We start from the raw sequence: 23914 nt of genomic DNA, 5'->3' as shown, positions 1-23914 counted from the left end.
CTGTAGTATCATGCAGAATAGCTTCAGTGCCCTAAAAATCCTCTGCCTATTCATCTCTTCCTCCCCTCTAACTCATGCCACCCACTGAGGTTTTTACTGTTTCCATAGTTTTTGCCTTCTCCTGAATATCATATTGTTGGAATCATACAGCATTTAGCCTTTCCAGATTGACTTCTTAACTTGGTAATATATATTTACATTTCCTCCATGTCTTTTCATGGCTTGCTGGCTCATTTCTTTTTAGTGCTGAATAATATTCCTTTGTCTGGATGTATCACAGTTTATTTATCCATTCACCTACTGAAAGACATTTTGGTTTCTTCCAAGTGTTGGCAATTATGAATTAAGCTGCTGTAAACATCCATGTGCAGGTTTTTGTGAGGACATAAGTTTTCAGCTCCTTTGGGTAAATACCTAGGAGCGTGATTGCTGGATTGTAAGGTAAAAGTATGTTTAGTTTTTAAAGAAACTGATGAACCGTCTTCCAAAGTGGCTGTACCATTTTACATTCCCTTCAGCAATGACTGAGAGTTCCTGTTGTTCCACATCCTCATCAGCATTTGGTGTTGTCAGTGTTCTGGATTTTAGCCACTCTCTTAGATGTTTAGTGGTACCTCATTTTAATTTTCAGTTCCCTAATGACATAAAATATCAAAAATCTTTCATATGCTACTTATTATATCTTCTTTGGTGATACGTCTATTCAGGTATATTGCCCATTTTTAAATTGGGTTCATTTTATTATTGTTGAGTTTTAAGTGTTCTTTGTGTATTTTAGATAACAATTCTTTATCGGATGTGTTTTTTTGCAAATATTTTCTCCCAGTCTGTGGCTTATCTACTCACTATCTCTTAACATAATCTTTTGCGGAGCAGAAGTTTTAAATTTTAATGAAGCCCACCTTATCAATTATTTCTTTCATAGGCCGTGCCTTTGGGGTTATATCTAAAAAGTCAATGTCATGCCGAAGGTCATCTAAGTTTTCTCTTGTGTTATCTTCTAGGAGTTTTATAGTTTTGCATTTTGTATTTAGGCCTATGAACCACTATGAGTAATTTTTGTGAAGGATATAAGATTTGTGTCTAGATTATTATTATTATTTTTTGCATGTGGATGTCCAGTTGCTCCAGCACTATTTCTTGAAAAGACTCTTTGCTCCATTGTATTGCCTTTGCTCCTTTGTCAAAGATCAGCTAACCATGCTTGTGTGGGTCTATATCTAGGCCCTCTATTACGTTCCATTAATCTATTCACCTATTCTTTCATCAATACTACACTGGCTTGACTGCCGTAGTGATACAGTAAGTCTTGAAGTCAGGTTGTGTCAGTCCTCCAATTTTATTCTCCTTGAATAATGAGTTGGTATTCTGGATCTTTTGCCTCTACACATAAACATTAGAATTGTTTTGTCAATATACACAAAATCACTTTCTGGGATTTTGATTGGGACTTCTTTGAATCTATAGTTCAAATTAAGAAGAACTGACATCTTGACAATATAGTTTTCTTACTCAGGAACATGGGCTATCTCTCTATTTATTTAGTTCTTCCTCGATATCTTTCATCAGGGTTTTGTAGTTTTTCATATACATCTTGTACATCTTTTGTTAGATTTATAGTTAAGTATTTCATTTTTGGGGTGTTAATATAAATGGCAATGTGTTGTTAATTTCAAATTTCATTGTTCATTGCTGGTATATAGGAAAGTGATTGACTTTTATATATTAACCTTATGTCTTGCGACCGTGCTATAATTGCTTATTTCCAGGAGTTTTTTTGTTGATTATTTTGGGCTTTCTATATATATGGTCATGTCATTTGTGAACAAAGACAGTTTTATTTCTTCTTTCCCAAACTGTATATTTTCTATTTTCTTTTCTTGTTCTATTGCATTAGCTGTAACTGCCAGTATGGTGTTAAAAATCAGTGGAGAGAAGAGACATTCTTGTCTTATTCTTGATCTTAGTGGGAAAGCTTTGAGTTTCTCACCATTAAGTGTGATGTTTGCTGTAGTTTTTTTGGTAGATATTCTTTATAAGTTGAGGAAGTTCCTTTCTATTCCTAGTTTGCTGAGATTTTTTTTTTTTTTTACCATAAATAGGCATTGCATTTGTCAAATACTTTTTCTGCGTCCATTGATATGGTAATGTGATTTTTCTTCTTTAGTTTTCTGATACGCTAGATTACATTAATTAATTTTCAAATGTTGAACCATCCTCGCTTACCTGGGATAAATCACATTTAGTCATGGTGTATAATTCTTTTTATACATTGTTGAATTTGACTTGCTCATATTTTGTAGAGGATTTCTGCATCTCTGTTCATGAGAGGCATTGGTCTGAAGTCTTTTTTTGTAAAGCCTTTGTCTGACTTTGGTATTAGGGTAATGCTGGCCTCATGGAATGAGTGAGGAAGTATTCCCTCTGTTTTTATTTTCTAAAAGAGATTGTAGAAAACTAATATAATTTGTTCTTTAAATGTTTGGTAGAATTCATGGGCAAGCTTATCTGGGGCTTGTGCTTTCTGTGTTGGAAGGTTATTAATTATTGATCTAATTTAACTAATAGATATAGGCCATTCACATTGTCCATTTCTGTTTGTGTGACTTTTGGCAAGCTGTGTCTAGGAATTGGTCCATTTAATCCAGATTATCAAATCTGTCGGCATAGAGTTGTCCGTAATATTTCTTTATTATCCTTTTAATGCCCGTGGTATATGTATGATGTCCTCTACTTCATTTCTGATATTAGTGCTTATCATTGAGATATTAGTCTTATCTTTTTTTCTTATTTAACCTGGCTAGAGATTTATCACTTTTATTATCTTTTCAGAGAACCAGCATTTGGTTTTGTTGCATGTTTCTATTGATTTCCTGTTTTCAATTTCATTGATTTCTGCTTTAATTTTTATTTTTTTCTGCTTTCCTTGGATTTAATTTTTTTTCCTAGTTCCCTAAAGTGGAAGCTTAGGTTATTTATTTCAGATCTTTCTTCTTTCATAATATATGCATTCAATGCTATAAGCTTCCCTCTAAATGTTGCTTTCATTGCATTCCACAAATTTTGATAAACTGTATATTTTTAATTTCTCTTGAGATTTATTCTTTGACCCATATGTTATTTAAAAGTTTGTTAGTCTCTAAGTTTTTTGAGCTTTTCCAGTTGTCATTCTGTTATTGATATTTACTTTAATTCCATTACGTTCTAACAGCATACATTGTATGATTTCTATCCTTTTAAATATTTTAAGATGTATTTTATGGCCCAGAAAGTATTCTATCCTGGCAAATGCTGCATGTGAGGTTGAGATGGATGTGTAATATGTTGTTGGATGAAATAATCTATGGATGTCAATTATATCCCAATGATTGATGGTGTTGTTGAGTTCAACTATGTCTTTACTGATTTTCTGCCTAGTGGATCTGTCCATTTCTGATAGTGGTAAAGTCTCCAATTATAATAGTGGATTTATCTGTTCCTCCTTGCCTTTCTATCAGTTTTTGCTTCACATAGTTTGGTGCTCTGTTGGGTGCATACACGTTAAAAATTGTTATGTTGTTTTAGAGGATTGACCCCTCCATCATTATGGAATAGCTCTCTTTATCCCTCCTAACTTTCCTTGTTCTGAAGTTGGCTTTCTCTGAAATTAATATAGCTACTCCTGCTTTTTTAAAAACAGATTTTCTGCTTTCTTTCGATTAATGTTACATGGTATTTTTTTCTTCATACCCTTACTTTTAAACTTTTTTTTTTGAGATGGAGTTTTGCTCTTGTTGCCCAGCCTGGAGTGCAATGGCGTGATCTCGGCTCACTGCAACCTCCCCCTCCCTCATTCAAGCAATTCTCCTGCCTTAGCCTCCCGAGTAGCTGGGATTACAGGTGCCCAACACCATGCCCAGCTAATTTTTTGTATTTTTAGTAGAGATGGGGTTTCACCACGTTGGCCAGGCTGGTCTCGAACTCCTGACCTCAGGCGATCCACCCACCTCAGCCTCCCAAAGTGCTGGGATTACGGGTGTGAGCCACCGCGCTTGGCTTACTTTTAATCTTTATGTGTCTTTATATTTAAAGTGGGCTTCTTGTATACAACATGTAGTTGGGTCTTGTTTTTTAATCCAGTCTGACAATCTCTGTCAGTTAATAGGCATATATAGACCATTGAAGGTTAAAGTGATTATTATTATAGCTGGATTAATTTGTAACATATTTGTTATTGTTTTCTATTTGTTCTTCTTGCTCTTCATTCCTATTTTGTCTTCTACACTTGTTCTGCTTTTGTAGTTTTAATTGAGCATTTTATATGATTTCATTTTCTCTTCTTTCTTAGGACATAAGTCACATTAAAAAAAATTTAGTAGTTTTTCCCCAAAGTTTGCAATAGACATTTATAATGAATTCAAGTCCAATTAACAATATACTGCTTTATGAGCAGTGCAAGTACATTATAATAACAAAATATTCCTAACTCTTCTGTTCTCTCTTTTGTATCATTGCCATTATTCATTCACTTACATATAAGCATACATTAGCATACATATGTATGTTTATGTGTGTGCACATATATATAAAACATAAGTATACATAATTGAATATATCATTGCTGTTATTTTGAACAGTTTTGTGTTAAATCATTTAAGAATAAGAAAAATAAAAGTTTTATTTCACTTTCAGTGATTGATTCTCCATTGCTCCTTTCGTTATGTAGATCTGAGTTTCTAACCTATATAATTTTCTTTTGCTCTGAAGAACTTCTTTGAAGAATTTCTTGCAAGGCAGGACTACTGGCCAACAAATACTTTCAATTTTTGCCTGAGAAAGCCTTTATTTCTTCTTTACTTTTGAAGGATAATTTCATAGCGTATAGAGTTCTCGGCTGGTAGTTTCTATCTCAATAGTTTAAATATTTTACACCACTCTCTTCTTGCTTGCATGTTCTGAGGACCAGTCAGGTGTAATTCTTATTTTTGCTTCTCTATTGGTAACGTGTGTTGGACCCACTATGTCTGGGTCCTCCTGAGTTTTAATTCTTAAACTTGTCCACACTGATCTTCTAGCAATTGCAGTTCTGGTTTTCTAACCCTGGCACTGACTCCTGAGAAAGAGACTACTCATAGACTTCTGCTCTAGTAAGTTGTGATTCTATTTGTCTGTCTGTCTCTCCAATTTGGGGGACAGTGATTTGTCCTGTGGCCTCACTTCTCTGACAGATCTAAGAAGAGTTATTGATTTTTCAGTTTGTTTGGCTTTTTTACTTGTTGTTAGAGTGGTGACTTCTTAAGAGCCTAACATGCTGGACCTGAAACTAAAACTCTTGATGACTTTACTTTTTAAGATGAGTCTGATGATTGGATAGGTTGAGAGCTGGTTTTTAAACTTTAAAAAGTAATGCCATCTTATTTCAAAAAATATATGAATTTATAAATTTATAAAAATAATAAAATTGATAAAGTGGGGCTATTCTGGTTGAATTGTGTGTGTTAGCGAGGGAGGGAACCAGGGTTTTGTCCTCTCAGCCCCTTTCCTCATGACAGCCCAAACAGCCTCTTCAGAACTCTCCGTTTGCAAATCACACTGTCTTTCCAGCATGGGAACTGCCAAATGATCTCTGACAGGTCTTGGAGGGTATGGTGTGAAAGCTCTTGGTGCCTGGAGTGCCAATTAGGTGAAGGAGGAACAGCACTCAAAGGAGCACAGACTTTAGATATCAGTCTTAAAATTGCCACTGGAAAGTGAAGGGGACAGGAGGGTGATGCATTTGGAATCAAAGTTAGAAATCTGTTTGCTAGCAAAAAGACCATTTTGCAACTTGCCTTTTTTAAATGACCTTACCCATGTAGGGTGTTATTTAGTTAACCCAGCCTAAGAGGATGTTTTAAAGGTGGAGAATTGCCCTGGTGATGAACAAATATGAGAAATAAACTTCCAGTGGGGCTGGGTTGCCTGCTGACTGTGATTTCCTGATGATCTATAACAATGGTTATTCACTAACAGCTGGCGCATGTCTCCCCCGGACAAAGCCACTGGGAAGCACAGGCGCTCTGATTGGTGAACCAGAACCGTTTCCCTGGTAACAGTTAACTAGCACGTGTTTTATTGTTTCCAACTGCTTTTCCTGGGGTATTTGCAGGTGGTGGGAGATGCTTTCTTAAAGAGGGGTCATAACCTCGTGAACTTTCAGATGTTGCAACAAATTGGGGAACAAAACATTTTTCCTTTTTCAAATATATTAAGTAAATCTTATTACATAGCATTTTCAAGACAGATGCAGCCCAACAGTTTTTCCTTTTTGCCATTATTTCCAGATGTTATCAATTTTAAAGTCAGCATTCCATTTTAAGAACAGGATCTATAGGAAGGTGATATTAGTAATATGTATAGCAGCAGAGTATTATTTTGCCCTTTTTGGAGGTGTGTTCTGGTTTTACATTTTGCTATAAAATGTGAGATCAAACCATAAAATGTGAGTGTATTTTTAATTGGCCTTTTAATCGTTTGTATATTTTGCCTTTTCATTAATTAACTCAATGTTTTTGCCTTTACTGGTTGTTTTCTTTGTCATTTTTAATGCACCAGAAAAATTATAGTATTTTTATAAAATACAAGACTAAATAAGACTTGATTATATTAGAATTTTCTTCTATATTTATTTGACATGTTTTTGAAAGGATTGGTTAATTTCCAGATGGATAGCTCCCTCTTCTGTCTGGTTTGCAGAATTCACATCTTTTGAAAGCAGTGATGGAAGATGAAGTATGTATCACATAATTCTTTATCTTGGCTGGAGGCTGAATGTAGTTACTATATGAAGAATAACAAATTCATGTATTGGAATATGGAAAGCGCTTCCATTGTAATAATTTGGTTTAAAATAAAATTGTCTATCTTGCCATAAATGCTGGCTAAAAGAAAATGAAAACATTCCCTTAAGTTAATATTGAACTTTATCTGCAGACATCCCTGAAAAAATGCAGACCTGATCAATCACTTGACTGTACTCTACTTGAAACACTTGGACTTTGGTCAAATAAGCATTTGCCACTTGATTTGTACAGCATTACAACAAAAGTGCAACTCAAGTCTTCTCTTGAGCCTGATTTGCAAGGTTCTTTCTGGTAAGTGTTCTTCATGGGTTTGCAAACATGCACCTACTTATAAATTAGATCAGTGGCATTCAAATACTCTTCTCCAGGAACTCAGAATTAAAAAAAAAATTTAAAACATTTATTTAAAAATATTTTTCCTTTGTTTCCTTGGATCCAATTCAATCACTACACCCAGAATTAGGGTTGTGCTCTGAAAGTGAACACAAAAAAATCATAACCTAAACTCATAACCATAGAACCAAAAGAGCTAGTAAAATTATTTATAATAAGGATACTTATGTACAGTCCGTGCTTCTAGAGATACAATGAAGTGATGCATTTTTACTGTGAAGAGGAAAACATTAATTCAGGCTCATCCTTCTTGTTTCTCTCAGTGGCAGGGTGAAAGGGGAGGGGGTCACATAACCCTGATTATTTGAATATATATTAAAGAACACTGTTTGCAACTCTCTACTTCGCTTTTGTTGAGGCAGGCATAGCTCAGGGCCCTCTGAAGGAGAAACATTTTACCTCACACACTCCTGTTGGTACCATGTCATTGTATTCTTTCTTTTTAGATTCATTAGAGGAGTAAAAACGATATTTTTTTATATCAAGGAATAATTTGAATACAATGAAATGAGAATCAGAAAATTAGTCATTATCAAAATTTGTAGACTTAAGCATATATTTGAAAATTTTAAATTATTTTCTTATCTTCAAGTAGGTAAAATAACCAAGTCGTAAAGTATTAGATAACAATTCACGTGGAATGAGGGATGCTGAACATCACAGGCCATAGAACACTCAATTCAGTCTCTCCTTTCACTGACGAAACATTAAGCCAGAAGGGCAGTTGTCTTGTTCAGGGTCCTGCAGCTAGCAGGTGACAGAGCTGTTTTCTCTGGCTCTTATTCAAAAGTGCCCTTTTGCTCAGGTCATGCTCTGTGCAGTGGTCAAGGAGATCTTCCCTAAGGGTACTTGGCTGTGGCTCCATGAATACGGATTCTGTAATTTCTTTCCTCCTCCAAATGAATAAACTCTGGCCCCATTTCCCGGATTTGCATTCCAGTGACTTACTTGGTGAGTGACTTTGGACTAGTTAACCAACGTCTCTGTGCTTGTTTTCACTTCTACAAAATGAGGGTAATAATAGTGCATATCTCAGAAAGTTAAGATCAGTGCTGTGTGTGGCACAGTGCCCGGTACATAGAAAGCTCTCAATAAGTGTTATCTATTATTTTTATTATTGCAATTTTCTGCCTACTTTTCTCAAGTATTTTCTCCGGTATGTCTTAATTTACTCTGCAGCATGTAGTAATCACATTCTGAAACGACTGAAGGTTGTACACCCATGTGCATAGCAGCCTTATTGACAGCAGCCAAAAGGTAGACACAATCCAAGTGTCAAATGACAGATGAATGGATAAGCTGAATGTGGTGCATATACATACAATGGAATATTACTCAGCCTTAAAAAGGAAGGAAATTCTGACACATGCTACATTAATGAACTTTGAAAACATTATGCTAAGTGAAATAAGCCAGCACAAAAAGACAGTTACTGTAATGATTCCATTTATATGTAAGGTACCTAGACTACTCAAATTCATAAAGACAGAAAGTAGAATGGTGTTTCCCAAGGGCCTGGAAGAGAGGGGAATGGGGGAGTGTTGTTTATGAGTACAGAGTTTTCGTTTTGTAAGATCAAAACAGTTCTGGAGATTAGCTGCACAATAATGTGAATGTACTTAACACTACTGAACTGTACATTTAAAAATGATTAAGATGATAAATTTTATGTGTATTTTACTACAGTTAAAAACAACGACAAAATGATTGAAGGGCTTAGTGCACTTAGAACATATTAGTTATATTAGTTAGTAGTGGATATTTTGACTTCTTGGTCCCAGAGCTCTGGGCCAGTGCTGTGGGTTAGAACCAGAAAGGATTTGGTTGGAGACTAAGTATGGTATGTGATCATAGTGCTCAAACATTGTATCTGTTTTAGTTCTGTTTCCTTCCTCCAGGATTGCTGATTTCCTGCCAGAGATGGACTTAATTTCCAGAGCCTTATAGTTTATGAACTTGGATGAAAATACAGAAGCACATTTTCCCCATAGACACATGAAGAAACCCCTCAGAGACTCTTCAAAAAATGCAAACACATAAAAAGCAAATTTGATTCAGCAAGTTTACCATTAACAAAACCTCCTTTGGGGCAGGGATGGTGTAGTGATAGTATAGGCTGTTAGAAAGAAGCCTAGAAACTGCCCTATTGAACAAAGCAAGCTAAAGGCAGAGAGATAAAATGGGAGAAGAAAACTGCTTTTTAGTTTAGAATTTTTTTTGAAATTTCTGTTTAATTATCATTATTATCTACAGAGATGATTAAAAGCATCAAACATTTCCAGGATAAAACCCAAGCACAAATGGAAAAGGATTCATGCTAAATTGGCATTTGATAATTTCTTACAATAATCTGACGTAAAAGTTGTCTCCCTTTTATTTCAATTCAAGAATTCCTTTCATCTTTTACTCAATAGTCATTATCCTTTTTATTTCAATTCAATAACATTTACTGAATACCTAATATGTAGTATAGGCCCTGTGTCTCAGAAAAAACACTGGGTTAGGGTTTTTAAAATAAGTTTTAAAAGAAGGTAAATATTTTAAAGCCTAATTTTTTTTTAAGTTTAATGTTCAAAATACTGAACTGTGCTAAAAATCACAATAAATCGCCATTCTTCCAAATAACATTCCCTTTATGATTATGGGATTTATATAAACTAAATATTTGCGGAAGAAATTTCTTCATCTATATTGTAGGGAGATTGTCATCTTTTCAGATATGCTGGTTGGGAATAATCACTACACTAGTGGAAATGTTTGCTCAAGCCAGCATCGAAAAGAGACGAGATTTCCCTTTATCAGCTTCTCAAAAATGACAGCTAAAATTCTTAGTTTTGGGACAGGACAAAAGTCTAAGTCTGTCATTTTTTAAATGCCACATTTTTGAAATAACAATCAGGTGTTTCACTTTAAGTGTTTTAAATTTAAGTGTATTAATATTTAATATAAATATTGAAGTATAATTAGTTTATTCAGAAGCAAAACCCCAATCCTAATTTCAGCATATCTTAATAGAAAGCCTGGGTTTATGAATCCACAAGCTTTTTATTAAAATCCCAAGAGGTCAATAACAATCTTGTAATCACAAAATATGCATAAAGGAGAACATCAGACTTACCAAGAAATATAGCTGTAACAGTGCATGACAAAAGGCAAATTTTGGAGACATGATTCAATTTCCTGTTTTTCAGCATCAGGTACTTTATCTGACCATCTGAAGGCTTTAGAAATAGGTAAAAAAAATGGGAGAGTTTTTAATATTAAGAGCTATGAAAGGTGAAAAACAGGCCCTGACAAACACATCTAAACAGATCCATGTATTTCATAATAGAAACAGTTCCATTTTCATTCTCAATATTTCTAGTTGAATAATTATCCACTATCCCAAGGATTCTTAATAAAAAAAATTTTACCCTTTTGAGAGGAAGACAGCAATGAGTTCATTTTGAAAGGTTCACATTTAGCTTTTAGCCAAAAGTGAACCTTTGGTGTCTTTTGAATCCTTTTTAAGTCTTGAAGCCTTAGAGAGAAACCAAAGAGAAAGAGATCAGATCGCGGCCTACCTCTTTCAGCCCTTGAGAATTCCCTTTCCAAGTAGTTTCTTAAATAGTGAGGCTGCATCAGAACCCCTAGTTCTTCTCCTTAGAAGTTATTAAATCAGCAGAAAGGCCAACAATAATGGCAAATGAAATCTAAGTTTTGTATAGGAAACAGACAGGCAGTCTACACTTTGTTATTCACTTGATAGACAGAGCCATTTTGACAGCCCTAACCTTGGAAACCACAGGTCCTGCTGAGCTCAGCAGGAGTCAAACGCTGAGTACCATCTGTCAAAGCTTTATTTTCCCCCCTCCTCATCCACGCCTTTACTATAAGATGCTAACAAGAGCCCTGAATGAAAGTAGCTAACTACAGTTAAACTCGTGTGCATTGTAACACTAATGTTGGGGTAAGAATCTCACTCCCAGAATCTACCAAATTTGAGTGAACAGAATTGAGTATTCTATGTCTTTTCTTAATGGTTATCAACGTTGAAAAAGTGTGGGTTGAGAAACTCCGTAACCACACTCCAAACAACTAATCCTCCAAAATAAGGAAATTGCACATCATCTTGTATGTTTTTGCCAATTCTGTAGCTAAAATAAATGGTTTGGAAAGTTCTCAACTCTAAGGCCTTTTTTTTTTCTTAATGTAGTTTAATTAAACATGTGCAAGAACAACAAATTAATTTCTTTCTAAAAAATAGAGATTTTGATGAGTTGAACTTGTGCTTTATAAAATAAATCTCATTCAGAACAAACACTCTTTCCCTTTCTCCCTGGCATAAGCAATTCTAAAACATTAACAGGCCTGATAATAATAAAGTCAATTAAATCAAGTGTGGTATAGCTCATGCGGCACTTGTGTAGAAGACAGTATATCAATTGAAACATAAAGGAGCTCACAAAGGCATTCCTTTCCACTACAAAAATGCTACATATTTTTTAAAGTACAAATTTATTTTGCTTGCATTTAAAAGTTACATATATTTAATGAAAAAATTTAGATACAATTTAAAAATCATTAATTTGGAATACCATTTTTAGCACACAGTTCCTTAAAAAATGTAGAGAACATTTCCATAAACACAAATTTAAAAAAGTAACTTAGAATTAAAATGCTGAAAAAAGCTGAGATCTTTTTAGCAGAATTATTCCTAATTTTAATGTTTAGTTATTCTACTTGAAATAGTAATGTTTCTTTTTCCCAATTCTCCCAAATGCTGAAAATAGTTATAAAATATTGCTTCATGAGAATACTATATATATGTACTAGATATACTATATCATAGCAAATAATTGTTAATGGTTTAGTAGTTAACTACATTGTCAAGAAGACGCTGTGAAGAAGTATTATTAAATTAATTACTGTATTCATACGAGTGTGTACTTTTTTTTACATTTTGCTGAATGTTCCATGTGTGCAGATTTTGCAGGGATTTGAGAGACCTTGTGTATAAACACCTGAAATGCTTTATGTGAAATAGTTTTTATAAATCGCACGTCCAGAAGGTGATTTTGCTATTTAAAGTGACCAGGTGGTGATTTATTTGCAATGTGAAAACTAGCTAACTCGTAAGTAACAGTTTCTAATATCACAAGGTTGAATTTTGTCCATCAGTTTTGCAAGACAACTTCAGCTGTATATATGCATGAATGCATCTGAAAGAGGTCTCAATAGGTACTGTTTGAGTTGGAGCTTTGCTCCTTCTCCTAGTTTTCCTCATCTGCCCTTCAGCCCAGGAGCGGCTGAGGAAGGAAGCTGCCTTTGCTGGCAGACAGGGTCCCTGATTGGTAAACACTTCTTCCACCAGTGTGCTTATGCCTGAAATCCTTTCTTAAGGGGGCAGGACACAACTTTCACTGCATTGAGAGAAGATTCAAAGAAAGGCAAATGCCCCAGGGAGAGGGAACACGTGGATCTAAATTAATCTTGCTGACAGTTATTCTGAAAGCAAAGAGAAGCAAAGGAGAGCAGGAGGGGAGGCACCTCCAGATGGAGAAGGGGCGAAGACAGGGAGGCAAAGTTGGTCTTCCTTAAGGTTTTACCTAAGGAGGGCTGCTTGAAGTGTCCATGCATAGCCTTGCTTTACATAATGCCTGTGTAGACTTTCTTGATTGTCATTGTTATGCTTTTGATTTTCAGAATCTCAGAATCTCAGAGTTGGGGTAATGTTAAGGGTCAGTTAGTCTAACCCTTCCTTACAGAGATGAAGAAACAGACCCAGATAAACCTACTCCGTGGTTTATCTAAATCCTGATTTTTTTTTAAGCCCCGTCTTTTTGTCTGTAAAATACAGGTGATAATATTACAGACAGCAGAGGATTTAATGAGCAATGTTGAAGCCTTTAGTACAAGTCCTGAGCATAGAGCAAGTGGTCAATAATTGTTCATTTTTGTTATCATCATCCATGGAGTTCAGAGCCAGATTTAGTGACAATTTATAGTAACTGTATTAGGTCTCATGGTTACTAATTTGTTTTCATTTCCTGTTCATAAATTTTTTCTTGTAAGGAGCTAATAGAAACAATTAACAACTACTGAAAATTTATAAAACAATTACCTATATTCTACTTATCTTGATAAAATATGATGCATTTTGCAAATATTTTTCTTATTTTCTAGATATGTACCTTTGTTTACATAGTTGGAATCATAATGTACTACAATTTTATACCCTGCTTTTCCTTTTGACATCGTACCAGAATTTTTCATGTGGCTACCAATTCTTGGTAAATATCATTTTAAATGATTAAATGTTCCATAATTTAATTAGCCATATCCTGATGATGGAGTTTGTTGGTTGCTTTCAGTTTTTCTGTTATAAATAATATTCTGGTGGCCATTTTAGTACATATAACATTTTCTTCTTTGGGCGTGTTTTTTTAGGTTACATTTTCAGAAATTAGATTACAAATTAGATTAGAACTTGTATATTTTTGTAGTATTTGCTACTTACTGCTAAATCATGGCCCCACTTTTCTATTTTTGTTTAATTAACCTTATTTTATAAATGTCCTTTAAAAAATTATTATTATTTTATAGTTAAAGGATCTGGCTATATAGACCAGGGTGGTCTCAAACTCTTGGCCGCAGGCAATTCTCCCACCTCAGCCTCCCAAAGTGTTGGGATTATAGGCATGAGTTACAGTGTCTGGCCTAATGTCTTTGGGCTTCTAATCTGTTTTTTTAAAGATGCGATTGTTTTCAAAGTCATAGGGATGAGTAATGGTAGACCCAAGACTTGAAGCCCTCTTTTTACTACACCATAATAATAATGCGAATGGGAAAAACTTCCCAACGTTAAGATGTGGAGGAATCACCCATTCCTCTGCATTCCTTTGCTGAGGGAGCAGAAACTGCAGAAGTCTAGGAGTTGGGAGTTGGGAGTTCTGAGTTCGAGTCCTGCTACCACTAATAATGAACTATAACATAGATTCATTGATTCTTGCCCATATTTCCTGGAGAGTGTGAGGTTTAAAGAATGCACCAAAGTGCTCTTGAAACAGTGTAAATCTGCACTGGAGAAGGGCATTGTCTCACTCTCTGAATCCTGAGCACTGAGTTGCTCTAAGAAGCTGTAGCATAGAGCTTCTTAGACATGATCTTGTTACATTCTGGATCTCTTTAAATTCTGTTTCAATAGGTTTGGGGTGGGCCTGAGATGTTACATTTTTAAAAAGCTCCCAAGTAATCCTGATGATGATGCTGGTCCAGGGACTGTGCTTTTAGAAGCAGCCACCCTGAGTATCAGTGGTTGTTGAGTTGCATGGATGACTGTCCCCATGGTACAGAGCACCCTTAATCACAGAGCAATTTTAATCAGTGGATAAAGGATGGGGATTAATAGTAGTCAGCCAGATGCTCCCAAAGTGGTGTCTATTATGCAGGAGTATACGAATATTGTGACCTGTTTGTGGAGGAAGTATTATGTGATCTGTTTCCTCTTTGATGCTAGAGATCCTCTGAACCTAGGAATGTCCCTTTTCCTGAGATGTGGGAGGAAGTGGAAAGCAGCCACCTGGAATAATAGAGTAATATGGAAAAGTACTGGCCTTTTATTATCATTTCCCTTATCTGAACACAAACCCAAGAGTGACCTTTTCCATTCTTATTTTATATTATCAGAGATTCCAACCAAGGTCCCTTAAAAGCTGACCAAGAAAATTTGGCAGAAGCACCTTAGAAGCCATAATGCTTTGTGGCAAATCTTTCCAAACATCTGCCGCATGAAAAGGAGCAAAAATCCTGCAATGGCGAAGGGCAAGAGGGCAACTTGGAAGTGGGCTATCTTGGCACAGCTCTGTGGAGGCCCTTTCTCTGAGCACAGGCGTATCCAGGAGGCCCCAGCACCTGTTCTTACATATTCCTGCTGGCTTCTGTTGTTTGCAATTGCCGTCAAAAGCGTCCCAGGAGAGGGTCGGGACAAGCCTTGTCAGGGAACAAGAAAAGCTGGGAGTGTGGCGGTTGGTCTCACAAATGTGAGGATGTACACCGTCCCAGTAGGAACTCTCATTTCCCCTTTCACATCACCACACACCTGACGGCAAAAGGAAATCTTTTGAGTTTAGGAACTGTGGCAGAGAACAGTCTTTTGAAACTCAGGTGACATCAATAGCCTAGTTTCATTATTCTAAAACTGAAATGCCACGAGTGGGATTTGGAACACAATCATTAGGTCTTCTGGAGTTATTGTCTAGAGAGGTGGATGGTACATTTTAAGAAAGAAAGAATCCTAGGTTAGTAGTAGAAGAAAAGTAGTTTATGTGTTAGGCCTTAGCTTTGAAAGCCTAGCTTTCAAGGAAATAGTCAAAGAGAGAATGTGATAAATGTCCTTTAATTTTTGCTCTGAAGATATCCTTGATAGAGCTGCTGCATATAGTTACTTCAGCTTGATAGGACAAGTGGTTCTGCCCTTAATTGTCACCATAAGCTTGGATTTTAGGATGCTTGAACAGTTTTTAATATAACAAAGACATGGCTTTTAACATTTTTTTGTATTGTCTTATTATAAGCAGAAGAGAAGTAGGATTCTTTTGTCTCTTGTTTATTGGTCATCAAAGCCTCAGTTTAAAATTTAAAAGTCAGAAAATAGCTTCTGAAATACAGAGAACTACTTTTCAGGGAATGTTTAGCCTGCAGATCTTATGTGACTAAAACTTAATACAATAAAAGGTGCATTTTTAATATGCCAAAAAGATAGCGTTTGCAATTAAAAATCTCTGTCTTTCTTTAGCATGAACACTCCTTCCTAACAGCTTTAGCACAAAATGAAATTACAGTCTGGGTTTCGGAATAAACTTATTTATCAAAGACATAATCACTATTCTGGTCCTGAGTTATCTTCACTCAAAAAATATTAATATTATTGACCAAATTGAGTTTTGATTGTGATAAAAAATGTCTGAGCCACTTTTTGAAGCTCTTAAAAATTTAAATTGCAGAAAAACAATAATCCAAGCTGTCTGTCTTTGAAATGGTCTTCCTCTTTTGACCAAGTATAATAATTAGGTTTTGTCTAAAATGATATTTATTATTTTAGTCCATTTAAGGTTCTATGTATAGTATAACATAGAATAATCTCTTCCATAGACTTTTTTTTTTTTGGAGAATAATAAAATGATGTTTTAAACATTAACTTCAGGTCATTTGGCTACCAAATAAATCATTATTTTCCTTTGTGGTTTTTAATTCTGTTGGATTCCTTATTACAATTATGGTCTTTTAATGTAAATTGCAAGTATATGATTTTACAATGGCTACTAACTGTTAAACTAAAGGAACAAGAGTTTAAAAAGTGTTTTTCAAAACATTATGATTCACAGGGTAAAGAAATCTGATTTTCAAAATGGCTAGTTTTAGGCTGTTGTAGAATGTTGGAAAAGATCTATAATGCAAAATTCAGAAAAAGGATATCTGGTCACCTTCTCTCAACCAAGACAGCTGAAAATGCTTAGGATTAAAGCTGTCAACCTAAGGGCAGATGTAGTTTCATTCACTTACACATAGAGAAATGCCTTCTGCCAGAGGAAATTCTACTAAGCGTTTTGTAAGCCCTCTTAATGAAGGACATTGCCTGCTTTGGCTATTTAGTCGGTGACATCTTTGCAAGCTTGGTTCTTACTCTGATATTCTTACTTAGTAGTGAATGGGGGAACTCTCCAAGCTTAGGATGGTTAGAGGCATTGTCAGAGGAAAGGTAAAATTGCTGTTCTCATAAAGGGGACATAAATTGCAAGCTTTTCTTTCAACCCTTCAGTGTCCTACTCACCCTTTTCAAACTCAGTAGTGGGATACTGACTCCAAAGAGGAACGCTATCACTTCAGGGAAGGAACTGGGGCTGCAGGATTGTGAACTATCCCCTGATATCCAGTTTGTCCATATGTAGGAGCATCAGAGAGACTGCTAGAGAGAAGCCCAACTCTAGGGGAGAGGTGCCTTTGGTGCTGAATGTCAGTAAAGAAACATCTCTACATGGATATCCAGACAACTTTCAAATGAGCTTTTAAATTCTGTTTTGGAGGGGCTCTGAAAAGAAAGAAATCTTTTTCTGGAGAAAAAAATTGCCCAAAGATAAACTCCAATGCAAACTGGACAAACCAAATTTAGTTTTTTTTAGGTAAAAGTAAAAATAACTGACCGGGCATGGTGGCTCACGCCTGTAATCCCAGCACTTTGGGAGGCCAAGGAGGGCAGATCACGAGGTCAGGAGATGGAAACCATCCTGGCTAACACGGTGAACCCCGTGTCTACTAAAAATACAAAAAATTAGCCGGGCGTGGTGGCGGGCGCCTGTAGTCCCAGCTACTCGGGAGGCTGAGGCAGGAGAATGGCGTGAACCCAGGAGGCGGAGCTTGCAGTGAGCAGAGATCGTGCCACTGCACTCCAGCCTGGGTGACAGAGCGAGACTCTGTCTCAAAAAAAAAAAAAAAAAAAAAAAAGTAAAAATAACTGTAACATTGCATTTCATAAATTTGTAGTTTTTAACATTCTGAAAGCATACATATTCATTTGTAAGCTCATGTAGTAATTGACTTTACAGAAATCTTGAAACATGTTCTATCAGAGTAAAATGCTGTTTCATTGTATTTATTTAGCTTATAGAATGGACTTCTCTTACACTATATCCTTTCTGCATATTGTTTATTTGTATATGCTTTATGGGGTTAAGCACTTCTGGTACATTTTTCACGTCAGACAACCTACGGAAGCTAGTAGAAGTATGGCACGATTAAGTTTATAGGTCAAGAGATAAATTTACACGGAGAGGCAAGTTTCCAGCTTCAAGCAAATGACTTATCTGTAATTTGATGCAAGTAAAATGACTGACCTTTCAAATGTTTGTTGGGCTTCAAGTGTCCAGAGCAATCGATATGTACATTATTGTTTATATTTTATGCTCCTGATCCCATTAATGTATGCCTATGGAATGCTGGGACACCATTAGTTTCTGATACTTCTGAAGTATTGGGTGGCATTTATCAAACAGAAAGGCAGCACATATTGACTCGTGACAGTTTTTGCATTTCTTGAGCTCAATGTTTCATGAGCTGCTTATTCAGTTTTGGTGAGCAAGGCTTTTATTGCTCCAAAGCTGCCTCAATTAAATAGTAATGAACCAATTTGTTTAAAATGAATCTTTAACTTGCAGACTGATTAATTTCTCCATTGTGAGCATGAGAAGTTGTGTTCTTAGGCAGGAGAGATCAGAGAAGTGCGGTGGAGTGGAATAATTGCTGGGTGTGTAAATTGTAAGAATGACTGGCGCTGTCTGTAACTGTGTGACTACAGACAGGTCTCTAAGTATTCCTGAACCTCTGGTTCCTGGTTCCCCAGCTGTAAAAGGGGGTCAGGTGGACCAGATAATCACCAAGATCCCTTTCAGCTTGGACAGTCAATGGATAATGGAATATCAATAGACAGACACATGAGCAACATGCAGCCCTACCAATAAGTGCAAGACTGAGAAGTGGGGAAATCCTTTGGCCACTTTACCCCCCACTTCAGAGGAAGATTTAAGGGAAATTTGTGTTCTTTCCTATTTGCCTAGAGTATATTGGACTTATTCTGGGTCTCTGGGAGAAAGATATTTGGGAAGTAGGCATGCGCACGCACGCACACACACACACACACACACACACACACTACACATAGGCCACTCTCTTTCTCTACTTTACTCCTTCCCATTCCACACACCTAATCCTCATCCCACGCAAAGGTGCTTAAATTAAAAAGTGCCACTTGTTATAGGGGTGGAATAGGAACTCAGTTCTTCACTGAAGAGACAGGAAACAGTTACTCACTTCTGTATTAATTAACTCTCCCTTTCTAGGGTTTTATTATTGGAGAGTCTAATGACTTAAAATTAACCATCCATGGTCCAATTAAAAATCATGAATTGATGAATTGCTTTCTAAATTCTCTGTTTTATTGACAAATTGCTGCATCATTGAAGCTATAAGACATGTCATCCATTATTAACTTTGATGGCATTAAAACAGATAAATTAAATCTTTTAAGCAGAAATGAGTTCTCACAAAGACTGCTGTTCCAAAGTGCACACGGTCTCAATTTTCTCTGAATTTCAGCCCACTTATTTGAGTCTATTCTTGTTTCACTTAGATTGTATTGATTGTTTAGTAAACATTAACTGATGATAGAAGCTTCTTAATATGAGCAGATAATAGATAATCAATGTGTAATGCAACTTAAGTGATAAAATACTTTTGCCAGGAATATACAATCTGCCATAAGGGCTGCAAATGCCTGCATTAAAAAAAATTAAAACATACAATGAAAATTTTAGAAAGGAAACCTGTCTCTTCAATGTATGAAAAGTTAAATTTACTCTCAAGACAATGACAATAGATAGCAAATATATAAAAAATGCTATTTCCAAGGCACATGAAAGATATAAACATATATATTTAGAAATAAGTGTTCTTTAAACACTTATGGTTTGCATTAGGATAAGGGTAAAAGGCAATAATAAAAATATTATTAAAATACATTCAAAATTTGAACTCAGTAATTGACTTATTACAGAGGCAAAATATTCTTACCTTGGCTTTTGCAAAATTCCTTATTCTTACTATTATTTACTTCTTCAACTGAAAACAACCTTTTGTTTCATAATCAGAATCTTGTTTTTCTAACATCGTAAGTATGAATTTACTGTTTACAGCTTCAGTATCTGCTGTGTAACACATGGTATGCTGGGGGTAAAAAGGACTTACACAAGTTTTTAATACTTCAAATTAGACCCGCCCTTTATCCCACAATCCCTTTTGTGTGTCTCATTATTGATCAGAGTTATGCTGTTCTTTGAACCCTGGGAATTACGAGGATAGGGTTTTATTTGACTATTTGTGTCTTTAGCAAAATTGTTGCCATCTTTGACCTTTCAAAAATGTTTGTGACAAGGTGTTTGCTGTTAATTGCACACAGGAAGGAGTGAAAAACCTCCCAGTTGAATCTCATATTTACCAGAAGAGGAGATTTCTTTTTTGGTAAAATCTGAGTCTTAAGAGGAGACAGGTTTTGGTTGTTGTTTGTACTTTAACATAGCAATGTAGCTTGAGAAGGTTACTATTTTCTAATTAGCAGACCCATTAACAGGATAAAGAAAGAAAGGATATGGCTTTATATAAAGTATATTGTAGCTCCACTGGCCTAGATCCATTTTTCACCTCTAGTGGAAATTCAGTTCAACAGAGATACAAAATTGCAGGACTGGAAAGGGCCTTAAAGATCATATAATCATATCAACAGATGCAGAAGAAGCTCTTAATTTATGCCAGACTCTGTTCTATACACGTATAGAAAGCACTTATTAATTCATTTAACCCTTAGAGCAACCTTATGAGGCATGTACATTTTATTATTATTTCAATTTCCCTTTCTTTCACAGACAAGGGAATTGAGGCACAAGGAGGTGATGCAATCACCTACAGCTAATTAGTGTCAGAGTAAGGAAATGAACCCAGATGGTCTGTCCCCAGTAGACAGTCTCCTTTTTCCTTCATAGTCTGCTTCTTGGTTACTGTGCCTATTTGATTTTCTTTGTAGCATTTTTTTTGCTAGTTGAAATGATCCAACTCATTTTCTTCCCCTCACTTATTATCTGCCTATCCCCTCTGCCACATTAGACTCTAAGGTCCAGGAGAGCAGGGACTTTTGCTCACTGCCATTTCCACTCAGGTCTGGAGTAATGGTGCATGCAGTGGTTTCTTAATAAAAATTCAGTGAATGAATGAATGAATTTGAGAAAACGCAGTAGGGACAGTGAGAATGGAAGAGGCTGTTGGGTTGGAGGATGGCTCCTTAGTGGATGTGGTGGGAGAATCTTCTTACCAGCCTGACTGATAAGAGTGGGAATAAGGGAATGGGGGCATCAAGAGTGGGCTCAGTTTTCAAGAAGGTTGACAGTAAGGAAAGCAGGGGCAGGAGAAATAGCAATTAAGGTTTTATGCTTTCGTCAGAAAACCTAACAGGAACCTTCCTCTTTTGCAATGGAAGAATGCCCCCTTGCTCCTCTTTAACGATTATTATTATGTGAAGACCCATCTCTGGCTCATTTTCTCATCGATTTGATCTGCTTAAACACCGAAGTAATGGTTTGACCACAGAATTATCATCTGCCGTTATGCATTTCACCCGGGGTGCACTCCTGGGTAGTAATTTCCCAGGATCATCCTTGGGGGAGCAGGCCTTCCCTTGTCAATATCTGTGGAGTCAGAAAGCCTATAAAGTACCAGCAAATAGGCTTTGGATCCCAGGAAACACGTCCTCTGTCCTTTTCTACACAGTCTTTGAAGTTGCCTATAGCATTATAATTTCTTTTCCTGGACATTACACCAGGATAGAGAACATAGAAAGAAAGAGTGAGTGTGTCGACATGGGTGGTGCTGAACCACCCCATTGTGGTCTGTGTCCTGCGAGGCCAACCAGAAACATTTCCATGACATAGTTCTGGTTCTTGATGTGTGCAGTAAGCAGCCCCTCACATCCCAATAGCATTTCCTACCATCCAAAGGAAGGTAATACAGAAATTTCACATTTAAAAGTTAAACCCCTTTAAGGTGGTTTTGGTTAGCTCTCCCTACGGTTTCTCTAATTAGGTGCTTGTATGAAATCGCAGTGGAAGGAACATCTTGTTTTTACAGAGACTCTCTATTTTGAAGCCAGATACTGCTACTATTTCAAGGAAGAAAATATCGCCCTCTTTTAAAATATAGCAAAACATGTTGTCTCTTTCTCAGCATCAATTACAAATCAAGATTCTCTTCTGAATTCTTTTTGTAATCTGTGTTCTCTTGTTCATAATTTAGAAATGTTAATAATTCAAGTAGGACTCTACTTGAATTGATAATACTGACTAGTATTATCAACCAGACAATAAATATTAAGATTTAAAGTGCACGTTTTGTACCATGACATTACTTGGCCCAGTGTTTCTCAAAGGAGGTGCTTTAAGTATTTGGGGGACAGGCAAATCTTCCCTGTGAGGAGCTTTCCCAGACATTGCAGGATGTTGAGCTTCCTTGGTTCTGGGTCACAACTTCCAGTAGTACCTGCCAGTTATTGAATGACTCAAAACATCCTCATGTGTTTGCAGTAGACCTGTAAGGGAAGGTAGTATTTCCCTTGGCCGTGACCTGGCTCAGGGATCATAAACACAAATGCTTATGATGCCAGAGGCCAGCCAGATAACATAAATTTGTTAACCTGCCTCAGTGTAAGGGAATTCAGAATAGTATGCCCTATGCTTGCTGGAAAAATGTGCATGACTTGTTTGGAGGCACTGAAGATCAAAGTTGTAATAAACGCTATGCTGGTCAGCAAAATTCTCCTTTCTGCCAAATTTGGCTCCCCAGCCATCAGGCTTCCACCCCAGTCTAGCTCCTGTCTATCAGTCCAGCCCATCTATCCACTCTCCACTTTGTACACAAAGATTTAGCTACACTGACTCAGCACATAGGAGGCTTGACTTAAATACTAGTTGAATAAATGAATAAATGAAAATTATTCTAGGCCTTTAACCAACTTATGAGAAGTTTATAAGAGGAGCATTGACGATTAAAATTTCCCCCTAGGCCACACCTGCTGTGGGTTTTTAGGTGGCATCCTGGATTTCTTCTAAGTCCTCTCCTGGCATATGAATCGAGGCTTATCTTTTGTTTCCTGCATCTGTTCCATTTGTCCAATAGTGCACTGGTTTTGATGCACAATAGGTGTAATTTAAACCTCAGATTGTAAAAACTTACCTCACAAACTCTCCTCACTGTGCTTTGCCCAGTAGTGTGCTGCTTTCTCAGAAATGTCAGGGAGCAGTGGCCTGAGATTCCTTTATACTAGCAATGTGCTCTACTTCTTCTAGTTCTTGGCAGGGGACAAGGAATTGCTCCCACCCCAGGCTGATCTGGCCTTATTGGTACTAGAAAGTGATTTTAGTGGAACTAAGAACTCCTCCCATTTCAAAGTAAAGACTTCTCCGAATATCCCCTAAATTCTTTCTCCCTTTCTTCCTTCTCTCTCTCAAGTATTTTAACCTATTCCCCTGGGTTGGAACTCTCCATGAAAAATACATTTTGCTGATTTTTCACCCTCTTCTTGTGATCTTATTTGGCCATATAACCCCCAAGCAGAGCAGGAAACGTGGCATTCAAAGGTAACAGAGTAAACTTCTCCTCTGTACTCAGGGGCTTAAGCAACTCGGTTTCCAGAAGTTTATGTAGAAAATCTTTTTACTAATGGGTCAAAGATTCCCAGATGCTCACAACATACCATTTTTTCCCTTGATATTATTATTTCATGAGACTGTTTTAAACATAAAGAAATGTTGTTAATTCACACATCATTTTTTCTCCTTTCCCTTGCACAGTCTGCATGTATTGGTTTGGTTGGTTTTGAAGCAGAACACACACTTGACCAGCCATTTGGTTTCCCACAGCCAATATGCACATGTCCAGGGTGTTCCCCTGTGATTTTCAAGGCCTGGTTTTCTTCTGATAAGGTCAGAAGCACACACAGCTTATCCACATCTGCTGTGTTCCTTGAGGTCAATCAAAATATTTTTCCTTCTGGGACTAATGGGAATCTCCCAGAGAGAAACAATTATTGCACGTGAAAAATCTATTGATTTACATTGCATGGTTCA

At 36.4% G+C, this 23914-nt stretch overlaps 1 long non-coding RNA gene across 1 annotated transcript in view; it reads right to left on the bottom strand.

Annotated features, from left to right (window-relative positions):
* LOC130541229 (uncharacterized) overlaps positions 1–23914 on the bottom strand; it is a 92151-nt gene that overhangs the window by 48096 nt on the left and 20141 nt on the right. The window contains exon 2 of the long non-coding RNA XR_008955271.1: positions 10333–10435. This is a non-coding gene — a long non-coding RNA (uncharacterized LOC130541229). The remainder of the gene's footprint in view (positions 1–10332; positions 10436–23914) is intronic.

The sequence above is a fragment of the Pan paniscus genome, chromosome 12, assembly GCF_029289425.2.
Source record: "Pan paniscus chromosome 12, NHGRI_mPanPan1-v2.0_pri, whole genome shotgun sequence".
In the NCBI taxonomy this organism is placed as follows: domain Eukaryota; kingdom Metazoa; phylum Chordata; class Mammalia; order Primates; family Hominidae; genus Pan; species Pan paniscus.
Note: the sequence above shows the minus strand (reverse complement) of the source record. Positions and strands in the feature narration are given on the sequence as shown.